The sequence below is a fragment of the Amblyraja radiata genome, chromosome 17 (genome assembly GCF_010909765.2).
Source record: "Amblyraja radiata isolate CabotCenter1 chromosome 17, sAmbRad1.1.pri, whole genome shotgun sequence".
Classification (NCBI taxonomy): domain Eukaryota; kingdom Metazoa; phylum Chordata; class Chondrichthyes; order Rajiformes; family Rajidae; genus Amblyraja; species Amblyraja radiata.
The window spans coordinates 50,150,217-50,163,193 of record NC_045972.1 but is presented as its reverse complement, the minus strand read 5'-3'; positions in this window follow the sequence as shown (position 1 = coordinate 50,163,193).

Here is a 12,977-nt window from a genome sequence, read left to right as displayed (position 1 = left end):
TACACATCCACTGTGCTATCCTACATCAACTGCTGTGTGGAGACTGTCACAGTGGACAAGCAAATAAAGATGTTCCCAAACCGGAAACCCTGGATGAACAAGGAGGTTCAGGATCTGCTAGGGGCACGCAACAATGCCTTTAAATCCAGGGACACTTCTGCCTACAGTGCGGCCAGGTCGAACCTGAACAAAGGCATAAAAAAGGTCAAAGACATCCACAGGCAAAGGGTAGAAGAACACTTCAATGCAACGGACACCAGAAGCATGTGGCAGGGTGTCAGGGACATCACTGACTACAAGAGCAGCCCCGCCTGCCCCCACAGTGATATCACACTGGCCAACGAACTGAACACCTTCTTTGCCCGCTTCGAAACTGGCAACACCACCAGGTGTGGAATAACCCCGGCCATGGCGGAGGGACAGGCCTTAACACTGAGCACTCAGGAGGTACAGTGCACTCTGCGTAGGATCAATCCACGCAAGGCTGCAGGCCCGGATGGAGTCCAGGGAAGGGTACTAAAGGACTGTGTTGTACAGCTGGCAGAGGTATTCACGAGAATCTTCAATCTGTCTCTATCTCTGGCAACAATCCCCAAGTGCCTGAAAACAGCCACCATAGTGCCGGTGCCGAAAATGTCTAAAGTCACCAACCTGAACGACTACCGCCCGGTTGCCCTAACTCCAATACCAATGAAGTGCTTCGAAAGGCTGGTCCTCTCCCATACCAAATCCAGCATCCCTGCCTCACTGGACTCTCATCAATTTGCATACAGGGCAAATAGATCAAGAGGATGCCATCTCTCAGGCTCTTCACACTGTCCTGACTCACCTGGACAGACAGGGCACGTACGTGAGGATGCTCTTCATAGACTATAGCTCTGCATTCAATGCGGTCATCCCCACCAAGCTCAACACCAAACTCCACCAGCTAGGCCTCAGCTCGCCGATATGCGATTGGATCCTGAACTTTCTGACGGAGCGACCGCAGGCAGTGAGACTGGGCCCGCACCTGTCCTCCACTATCACCCTGAGCACCGGCACACCACAGGGCTGTGTACTAAGCCCCATGCTCTACTCCCTCTTCACTCACGACTGTGTTCCTGCATTCGACACCAACACCATTGTGAAGTTTGCAGATGACACAACAGTGATTGGGCTGATCACCAACGGTGATGAAACAAAATACAGAGTGGAGGTGCAGAACCTGGTGGACTGGTGCACACGTAACAACTTGTCACTAAACACCTCCAAGACCAAGGAGCTGATTATTGACTTCAGGAGGTCCCATAATGGAGAATACGCCCCAATCTCCATCTACGGGGAAAGTGTGGAGAGAGTGTCCAGCTTTAAGTTTCTGGCCACTCACATTTCAGAGGACCTCACATGGTCCACCAACACCGCTGCGCTGGTCAAGAAAGCACAGCAACGACTGTTCTTCCTGAGGACATGAAAAAAGACTGGTCTGCCCCAACAGCTGTTGACAACGTTCTACCGCTGCACCACAGAGAGCATATTAACGTATGGCATCTCTGTGTGGTATCTCAGCTGCACGGAGGCGGAGAGGAGAGCTCTTCAGCGCGTCGTCCACAGAGCGCAGAGGATTATTGGGACACAGCTACCAGCCTTGGAGGGCATCTACCACACACGATGCCTCAGGAAGGCCGTCAGCATCCATAAAGACTCATCACACCCCTGTAACGGACTGTTCGAACTACTTCCCTCCGGCAGACGTTACAAGGCCTTCTACGCCCGAACCTCCAGACTCAGAAACAGCTTTATTCCAAGAGCTATAGCGGCTCTGAACCGGCCCTGCTGAGTGCCCCCCACCCCCCCTGGACTGTCTCCCTCGGATGGCCATGACACACAGCTTATTTATTTATTTTACTTTTCTTTTTCATCGGTTGGAGCTGCATACTAAATCTCGTTGCACTGACGTGCAATGACAATAAAAGATATTATTATTATTATTATTATTATTATTATTATTAAGAAATGGAATCTACAGGACATTGTTAATGGGAAAGTAGTGGGCAGAAAGGCATGTCATGCGTGGTTTGAAGAGCAAAAACTTGTAGTTTACAATGCCAAAATTAAAAAGTTGAGGAAAAACAAGGTGCACAGTTGCTTATTGGTTACAATCTGAGGAGTATGATGATGCTACTGAATATGCCAATGTACCAGCTAGCAACTGATCTTCTCCATAAAGATTTAGTCTATGGTTAGAAATTGTAATTTATTTATCTATCTGTTATGGACTTACAGCATATAATACAATAATATTAAAGTTCTGATCTTGAGAATATCACATTTTTGAATTTTCAAGGCAGTCCGGATGTTTATTACTATTTCCGTCACAACAGTCAATTTTGTAATTAACTACTAATTAGGTAATTAACTAATTATATGCTTTAATTTCAGGTCATCCAAGTAAGATGTTTTATATTTGTTTCAGAATGCTTCAATCTATAATAATTGAAATTTTCATTCAGTTTTCTTAATGTTTAAGAAAGTTATGGGCATTTGACTGTCCTCAATCACAGCTTTTGTGTTAAGTCAATGCAAAAGCAATAGGGAACAAGATGCTAATTTCCGAGTATGAAAATGGCCATAACGTTTTTAAAACTAAAGATATGAAAGTGAATTAGGTGTCAAATTAAACTTCTTTATAAGCTTTATGATGGGATAAATTGCAAACTTGACTTTTTAAATCTCAAAATGTTGTAACATTTGTATGTTTCTATAACATACATAAATTGTAACATACTATATATGTTAATCTTTTCAACTACTAATGGTTAATCCGAGTCAAACACAATACAAGGGCATCTTGAAATTATTCTATATCACCTATTAGGCAGTCCGAGCCAATCATAAGCCCCCAATTTACAGTAACATATCTAATCCACTAGCGGTAGGGGGCGCAGGTGCTCTACTGTAACTCTCACAAAGGAAAAACAAACATTCCTTATCTCCTCCTACTATTTCATGTTTGCAATTACCATCCAGACAAGGAGTAATACGTCTAATTTTACATTGCCGAATACCACGAGCCTCTTCAGCACCTGGTCAATGAGAGATGTCACTTTGGTAGCTAAAACAGGAAGGCAGATTACTATCTAAATGGCGTCAAGTTGGGAAAAGGGGAAGTACAACAGGATCTGGGGATCCTTGTACATCAGTCTATGAAAGTAAGCATGCAGGTACAGCAGGCAGTGAAGAAAGTGTTGGCATGTTGACCTTTATAACACGAGGAATCGAATATAGGAGCAAAGAGGTCCTTCTGCAGTTGTACAGAGCCCTAGTGAGACCACATCTGGAGTATTGTATGCAGTTTTGGTCCCCTAATTTGAGGAAGGACTTTCTTGCTATTGAGGGAGTGCAGCGTAGGTTTACAAGGTTAATTCCCAGGATGGCGGTGCTGTCATATGCTGAGAGAATGGAGCAGCTGGGCTTGTACACTCTGGAGTTTAGAAGGATGAGAGGGTATCTATTTGAAACATATAAGATTGTTAATGGCTTGGACACGCTAGAGGCAGGAAACATGTTACCGATGTTGGGGGAGTCCAGAACCAGGGGCCACAGTTTAAGAATGAGTAAACCATTTAGAACGGAGACGAGGAAACACTTTATCTCTCAGAGAGTGGTGAGTCTGTGGAATTCTCTGCCTCAGATGCAGGTTCTCTGGATGCTTTCAAGAGAGAGCTAGATAGGGCTCTTAAAAATAGCGGAGTCAGGGGATATGGGGAGTAGGCAGGAACGGGGTACTGATTGGGGATGATCAGCCATGATCACATTGAATGGTGGTGCTGGCTCGAAGGGCCAAATGGCCTACTCCTGCACCTATTGACTATTGTCTATTTTTCCACATTAAACTTCATCTGCCACGCATCTGCCCACTCCCCCAATCTGTCCAAGTCACCCTGCATTCTCATATCATCCTCCTCACAGTTCACACTGCCACCCAGTTTAAGAATAAGGGGTAAGTCATTTAGAACGGAGACGAGGAAACACTTTTTCTCACAGAGAGCGGTGAGTGTGTGGAATTCTCTGCCTCAGAGGGTGGTGGAGGCAGGTTCTCTCAATGCTTTCAAGAGAGCTGCCTACTCCTGCGCCTACTCCTGCACCTATTCTTATTCTCTCTCTCTCTCTGTCTCTCTCTCTGTCTCTCTCTCTGTCTCTCTCTCTGTCTCTCTCTCTGTCTGTCTCTCTGTCTGTCTCTGTCTCTCTGTCTGTCTCTGTCTCTCTGTCTGTCTCTGTCTCTCTCTGTCTCTCTCTGTCTCTCTCTGTCGCTCTCTGTCGCTCTCTGTCGCTCTCTGTCGCTCTCTGTCTCTCTCTGTCTCTCTCTGTCTCTCTCTGTCTCTCTCTGTCTCTCTCTGTCTCTCTCTGTCTCTCTCTCTCTGTCTCTCTCTCTCTGTCTCTCTCTCTCTGTCTCTCTCTCTCTGTCTCTCTCTCTCTGTCTCTCTCTCTCTGTCTCTCTCTCTCTCTCTCTCTCTCTCTCTCTCTGTCTCTCTCTCTGGAGAACATGGATAGGTGACATTTCACAGAGTGCTGGAGTAACTCAGTGGGTCAGGCAGCATCTGTGGAGAACATGGATAGGTGATGTTTTGGTTTGGGACCCTTCTTCACAATCAAGATTCCAGCACCAGCAGCTCCTTGTACCATGTTCTCCAGAGATGGCCATCGACTCAAACAACACACGAAGACTTATACAGTCTTATTATTAAGTTTCATTTTACACAACGTACCTGAATGATCCCAACATTTAGATCTTTGTTTAATTAAAATACTACATACATAATATACACAGCCTAGGAACTGATACATAATTTAGAAACTTTATTTGATTATCTGTCGTAATTTACATTAGTTCCTAAACCAAACAAAATCAACAGCAATATTTTGTTCAATAATTATAGATGATTTTGTAACCACATCCAGCAATTTTGATATTTTCTTCTTCAAATTACCACTGTTTTACACCTGATCTGTTTGTAGAAAAATCATTTTTTCAATGTTAAATCAATGTTACTCCAGCACTTTGTGTTTTTTACTCAAAATTCCAGCAGCTGCAGTTCCTTGTGTCTGGAGTTCAATGTAATTGACACAAGTGCAGTGAGATACAAGTTTAATGAAACCTTGCTTGCAGCAGCATCACAGACTCAGACAACACACTGAGAAATGTTATACATCACATTTCTAAAAGACTTTGCAAAATAATAGTCAATAATAGTTTTGCATTAGTAAAAAAAAAACAGGTTGATGGTAGTGTAAAAAGTCATAGTGTTTGTTCCATTGCCAATGTAGGATCAGTGTTGGTTCAAGAACTTGGTCAGAGAGTCATAGGGTGATACAGCACAGAAACAGACCCTTCGGCCCAACTTGCCCATGCCGACCAGGGTGCTAGTCCCACCTACCTGCGTTTGTCCATATCCCTCCACACCTTTAAAATGTTGTCATCATACCTGCCTGTGGCGCCACCTGGTGGTCAAGCCACTTATTGATCGAACCCTCGTCACCAGAATTGGTAGGGTCACGTGACTGCGTTTGGAGGGATGAGAGCGTCATCAGTTAAGGGGTGTGTCCTACAACAACAACAGAAACTTAGCTCGAGAGCTCGAGTCAACAACCCCGCTCAACAGCAGCAACAATGACTTTATGTTAGAGTGTACTAAACTCGCATGTATGCCTAATCTGCAATGGCTTACTAAAAACAAAGTTTGTACATAATGTTTGGACTCTCTACGTGCCTCAATTACCTCTTCTGGCAGCTTGTTTCAATCACCCACCACCCATTGAGTGTGAAATGTCACCCCTCAGGTTCCAATTAAAAGGAGCAAATCAACTCCTACCTCGTCAAAAACCTGGACCCACTGCAGTTCGCTTACCGCCACAACAGATCAACGGTGGATGCGATCTCGCTGGCCCTCCACTCCACTCTGGACCACTTGGACAACAAAAACTCATATGTCAGGCTGTTATTCATCAATTACAGCTCGGCATTTAACACAATCATCCCCTCCAAGCTGATTACCAAACGCGCAGAACTGGGTCTCTGCGCATCCCTCTGCAATTGGATCCTCGACTTCCTCATTCACAGACCAGTCTGTTCGTATTGGTGGAAATGTGTCAGCCTCGATAACAATCAGCACGGGAGCACCTCAAGGCTGTGTGCTCAGTCCCCTGCTGTACTCACTCTATACTCATGACTGCGTAGTCAGTCACAGTGCGAACTGCATCATCAAGTTCGCTGACGACACCACTGTTGTGGGACGTATCACTGATGAGGATGAGTCAGAGTATCGAAGAGAGATCGAGCAACTGTCCATATGGTGCCAGCGCAATAACCTGGTCCTCAACTCCAGCAAAACCAAGGAACTGATAGTGGACTTTGGAAGGAGTAGAAGGGGGACCCACAGCCCCATTTATATCAACAGGTCGATGGTTGAAAGGGTCAAGAGCTTCAAATTCCTGGGCGTGCACATCTCTGAAGATCTTTCCTGGTCCGAGAACACTAATGCAATTATCAAGAAAGCTCATCAGCGCCTCTACTTCCTGAGAAGATTACGGAGAGTCGGTTTGTCAAGGAAGACTCTCTCTAACTTCTACAGGTGCACAGTAGAGAGCATGCTGACCGGTTGCATCGTGGCTTGGTTTGGCAATTTGAGCGCCCTGGAGAGGAAAAGACTACAAAAAGTAGTAAACACTGCCCAGTCCATCATCGGCTCTGACCTTCCTTCCATCGAGGGGATTTATCGCAGTCGCTGCCTCAAAAAGGCTGCCAGTATCATCAAAGACCCACACCATCCTGGCCACACACTCATCTCCCTGCTACCTTCAGGTAGAAGGTACAGGAGCCTGAAGACTGCAACAACCAGGTTCAGGAATAGCTACTTTCCCACAGCCATCAGGCTATTAAACCTGGCTCGGACAAAACTCTGATTATTAATAACCCATTTTCTGTTATTTGCACTATCAGTTTATTTATTCATGTGTGTATATATTTATATTATGGTATATGGACACACTTATCTGTTTTGTAGTAAATGCCTACTATGTTCTGTGTGCTGAAGCAAAGCAAGAATTTCATTGTCCTATACAGGGACACATGACAATAAATTCACTTGAACTTGACTTGAACTTTCCCCTCTCACCTTAAACTTATGTCCTCTGGTTCTTGATTCCCTACTGTGAGGAAAATACTCTGCATTCTCTATTCCTCTCAGTAGCAGGAATGTAGCTGTTCCTGAATCTGGCGTCATATAGATCACAAAAATGTTGTTATGCAATGAGATTTCTCTGCTCCTGCCTGGATAATAATTTCCTGTGTCTTATTTGTCATTCTAGATTCGGCCACGAAATGGCAACAAGTTAATAAATATCTATGTCAATCGAGAAACGAGATTTGGACAGTGCACGAAGGAGTCTTTAACAAGTTAATTTGCTTCATCAAATTTATGTAGCTAAGTTTAAACAGGCCCTTTGGCCCACCGAGTCCGCGCCGATCAGCGATTCCCGCACATCAGCACTATCCTACGCACACTGGGGACAACTTTACTTTTTATAGCAAGCCAATTAACCTACAAACCTGTACCTCTTTGGAGTGTGGGAGGAAACCAACGTTCTCGGAGAAAACCTGCGCAGGTCATTGGGAGAACGTATAAACTCCATATAGACAGCACCCGGGTCTCTGGCGCTGTAAGGCAGTAGCTCTACCACTATGCCTTACATTATATCTTCTATAATATAAACTGGCCAAGCAAACTTTAAGGTTTTAAAAACAGTTTTTTAATCCAGTTACATTTTACACAATGTACCGCACCTGAATTATTCTAACATTTTGATCTTTGTTTAATTAAATAACTACATACATAGTACACACAGCCTGGGAAATAATTTACTGATTTAGAAACTTTAGTTAATTACCACTGTTTTACACCTAACCCTATTGTAGAAAAATCATTTGTTCAAATTTAGCTGATAAAATAAAATTCTCACATTAATCTTAAAATAATTCCCATTAATTTTAATTTTCACCACATTTTCCCTTTATCAAAATAATTTCCTTGTTAAAATGGGACAAAATGGCTTGCATAGGTTAGTGTTAGAACGAGTGACCATTGGGTATAGCGACATGGGAAGGGATGAGTTCACCAGGGAGTTGCAGAGGGAACGGTCTCTGCGGAGGGCGGAAAGGGGCGGAGATGGGAAAACGTGGCTAGTGGTGCGATCCCGTTGGAGGTGGCAGAAATTTTGGATGATTATGTGATGTATGCAACGGCTGATGGGGTGGAAGATAAGGACTGGGGGGGGGGGGGGGGAGACTGTCTCTGTCGTGTCCCATCCCCCAGTTGGTGTATTAAAACACATTCTCGCTCACACCAGCTCCACCTTGGTTGTCCTGACACCCACCTGCACTAAGCGGAATATCTCCTGTAAGTCGGCATGTCTTCAGGGTGTGGGAAGAAACCAGGGAACCTGGACGAAACCCACAGAAACATAGACAATAGGTGCAGGAGTAGGCCATTCGGCCCTTCAGTCATTCGGCCCTTCCAGCCAGCACCGCCATTCAATATGATCATGGCTGATCATCTAAAATCAGTACCCCGTTCCTGCTTTTTCCCCATATCCCTGGATTCCTTTGGACCTAAGAGCTAAATCTAACTTTCTCTTGAAAACATCCAATGAATTGACCTCCACTGCCCTCTGTGGCAGAGAATTCCACAGATTCACAACTCTCTGGGTGAAGACGTTTTTCATCATCTCGGTCCTAAATGGCCGACCCCTTATTCTTAAACTGTGGCCACTGGTTCTGGACCCCTCTCAATATCGGGAACATTTTTCCTGCATCTAGCCTGTCCAGTCCTTTAAGAATTTGATATGGTTCTATAAGATCCCCTCTCATCCTAAATTCCAGTGAATACAAGCCCATTCTTTCATCATATGTCAGTTCCACCATCCCGGGAATTAACCTGGTGAACCTTTGTTGCACTCCTTCAATAGCAAGAATGTCCTTCCTCAAATTAGGAGACCAAAATTGCACACAATACTCCAGATGCGGTCTCACCAGGGCCCTGTACAACTGCAGTAGGACTTCCTTGCTCCTAAACTCAAATCCTCTCACCATGAAGGCCAACACGCCATTAGCTTTCTTCACTGCTTGCTTTACCTGCATGCTTACTTTCAGTGACTGATGTACAAGCACACCCAGGTCTCATTGCACCTCACCTTTTCCTAACCTGACACTATTCAGATAATAACCTGCCTTCCTGTTCTTGCCACTAAAGTGGATAACCTCAGCGGGTCAGGCAGCATCTGTGGAGAACATGGATAGGTGACGTTTCACAGAGTGCTGGAGTTACCCAGCGGGTCAGGCAGCATCTGTGGAGAACATGGATAGGTGACGTTTCACAGAGTGCTGGAGTTACCCAGCAGGTCAGGCAGCATCTGTGGAGAACATGGATAGGTGACGTTTCACAGAGTGCTGGAGTTACCCAGCAGGTCAGGCAGCATCTGTGGGGGGAAGAAGGGTCTCGAACCTAAACAGCACCTTTTCGTCCACTTTACAGACGCTGGGTAACTCCAGTTCTTTGCGTTTTGTTCAAGGTTCCAGCATCTGCTGTTTCTTATAGAAACATAGAACATAGGTGCAGGAGTAGGCCATTCGGCCCTTCGAGCCTGCACCGCCATTCAATATGATCATGGCTGATCATCCAACTTAGTATCCTGTACCTGCCTTCTCTCCATACCCCCTGATCCCTTTAGCCACAAGGGCCACATCTAACTCCCTCTTAAATATAGCCAATGAACTGGCCTCAACTACATTCCGTGGCAGAGAATTCCACAGATTCACCACTCTCTGTGTGAAAAATGTTTTTCTCATCTCGGTCCTAAAAGACTTCCCCCTTATCCTTAAACTGTGACCCCTTGTTCTGGACTTCCCCAACATCGGGAACAATCTTCCTGCATCTAGCCCATCCAACCCCTTAAGAGTTTTGTAAGTTTCTATATCTCGACAATAGCATGTAGATTAAAGGGTGTTTTGACTGAGAAAAAACAATTTATGATAAGTATAGAACTCAGCCAGACTAATTTAGATTCCAGACTTAGAACGTGGGCTTTGGGAAATATTTGAGATTAAATATAAAAGGCCAACAGCGTGTAGAATGATCCAGCCATGAGAACCGAAGCAAAAACTGCAGCTCCACGGCTCAATTAACCTGTTCCTCAGCGGCAGAGTTGCTGCCTTACAGCACCACGGACCCCGGTTCAATCCTGACTACAGGTGCATGCCTTTATGGAATTTGTACATTCTCCCTGTGACTACGTGGGCTTTCTCCGGGATCTCCGGTTTCCTCCCACTCACCAAAGGCGTCCAGGTTTGTAGGTTAATTGGCTTGGGTTTGTGTACTTGTGTGTAGGATAGTGCTAGTCGGCGCGGGCTCGGTGGGCCGAAAGGCCTGTTTCCGTGCTGTATCTCTAAACTGAACTATAAAATAATCCATGTGGTGGAATGACTCTGCCTTGCCTTGCAGGCTGAGACACTTGGGAGTGTCCTCAACAAATACCTGCACGAACATGATATGCTTTCCCTCCTATCCAATCCTACCTTACCACACCATTAATTAGGCATACCCCAGCACTTGAAGAATAAGGGGTAAGCCATTTAGAACAGAGATGAGGAAATACTTTTTCTCACAGAGTTGTGAGTCTGTGGAATTCTCTGCCTCAGAGGGCGGTGGAGGCTCTGGATACTTTCAAGAGAGAGCTAGATAGGGCTCTTAAAGATAGCGGAGTCAGGGGATATGGAGAGAAGGCAGGAACGGGGTACTGATTGTGGATGATCAGCCATGATTACATTGAATGGCGGTGCTGGCTCGAAGGGCCGAATGGCCTACTCCTGTACCCATTGTGTATTGTCTATTGTTCAATGTTTAGTTTATACATGTCAAATGATGTTCATGCAACTGTGAAAGTGGGATAACACAGAACTATTGTGAATGGGTTGATGTTGGTCGACGTGTACTTGCTGGGCTGAAGGGCCTGTTTCTCCAAGATACTGGAAAAAATCTTTACTGAAAGAATGGACAAATTCATTGAGAAGCACAAATTGCTGACTGTCAGTATGGATTCAGATTAGAACACTGATGCAATTATAAAGAAAGCACATCAGTGCCTCTACTTCCTGAGAAGATTACGGAGAGTCAGTATGTCAAGGAGGACTCTCTCAAACCTCTACAGTAGAGAGAGCATTCTGACCGGATGCATCATGGCTTGGTACGGCTCTGACCTCCCTACCATTGAGGGGATCTATCACTGTCGCTGCCTCAAATAGGCTGCCAGCATCATCAAGGACCCACACCATCCTGGCCACACACTCATCTCTCCGCTGCCATCAGGTAGAATGTACAGGAGCCTGAAATCTGCAACATCCAGGTTCAGGAACAGCTACTTCCCCACAGCCATCAGGCTATTAAACACAACTTCAAACAAACCTGAATTATAACAGCCTAATGAACTTTATCTGTTTATTTATGTGTGTATATATATTCTACTAGACTAAGTGGGGCCCGGTGGGTCCCAGCATCACACGGGAGGGCTGGTCCCCCAACGCAATACTCCACCAATTCCAATATTGTTGGTTAGTGGCGGCGCCTAACGGCAGCGGCTCGACTACAGTCGTCTGTCTTTTTTTATTTTTGTCTTGTTAAATGTATGTCTTGAGTTATTTTTTATTATTTATTTTAGCTGTGTATATGTGGGGGGTGGTGGGGGGGGCTGTGGGGGAAACCGTTTTAAATCTCTTCCCTGTGCGGGGACCCGACTCTTCCCTGTCGGGTCTCGGATGTCGTTGGGCCTAACATCGTGGAGCCAACGGCGACCTCCGGCCGGGACTAACCTGAGGGCTCCAGTTGCAGAGCCTGCGGAGCTGACATCGCGGAGCTGGCCAACTTCGGAGCGGGAAGAGCTGTGGTGGCGTGTGGCTGAGACCCGACTATTGGAGTTCGGAGGCACCGGCCGCAGACCCGGTGGACGGGAACATCGGGAGCTCGCAGGTCCCTGGTGGGAGACCGCTTTTCCGAGCTCCGCAACGGCGACTTCTCCCGCTGGAATCGCGGGTTTAAGGACATGGAGCCGGGGCCTAACATCGCCCGGCGTGGCTTAAACGGCCTCAGGACTTACCATCGCCCGCCGGGGGCTTTAACATCGGAGCCCCAGTTCGCCTCGACACTGCAGTTGGACTGCTGGACCACGGGAGAAGGAACAAAGGGAAGAGATAAAGACTTTGCCTTCCATCACAGTGAGGAGATGTTGGAGACTCACTGTGATGGATGTTTATGTAAACTGTGTGAAGATAGGCGAGCATAAATCAACATGCTTGGATATTCCTTGCGGAGAACCTCAGTGGTCAGTATTACGACCAAAATTGTCCATTCTGTATATAAATGATATATGTAGAGTATCAAAAATATTTAAATTTGTTTCATTTGCGAACGATACTAATATCTTTTGAGCTGGGGAGAATTTACAGCAGCTTTTGGAGGAGATCACATCAGAAATTAGAAAATTAAAAAGGTGGTTTGACATAAGCAAATTATCATTAAATTTGAACTAAACAAAGATTGTGTTGTTTGGATATTGTAAAATAAACACCCAGGTCCAAGTGAGGGCAGATGGTGTTGATATAGAAAGACTATATATGAAAATATATTTCTAGGTGTGATATTAAACCACAAAATCTGCTGGAAATCTCATATAAAATATGCGAGCAAAGCTGTCAAGGAGTATTGCAGTCTTGGGAACAACAAGGAACATTCTGAATCACAAAGCAATGTTCGCTTGTACTGCCATTTCCAAATTGCTGTGTGGAGTATAGGGGTAACACTTACACAAGCACCCTATTATGCAGACTGCCACAATGGGCCATAAGGATAGTTAATAATGTTTAAGAAGGAACTGCAGATGCTGGAAAAATCGAA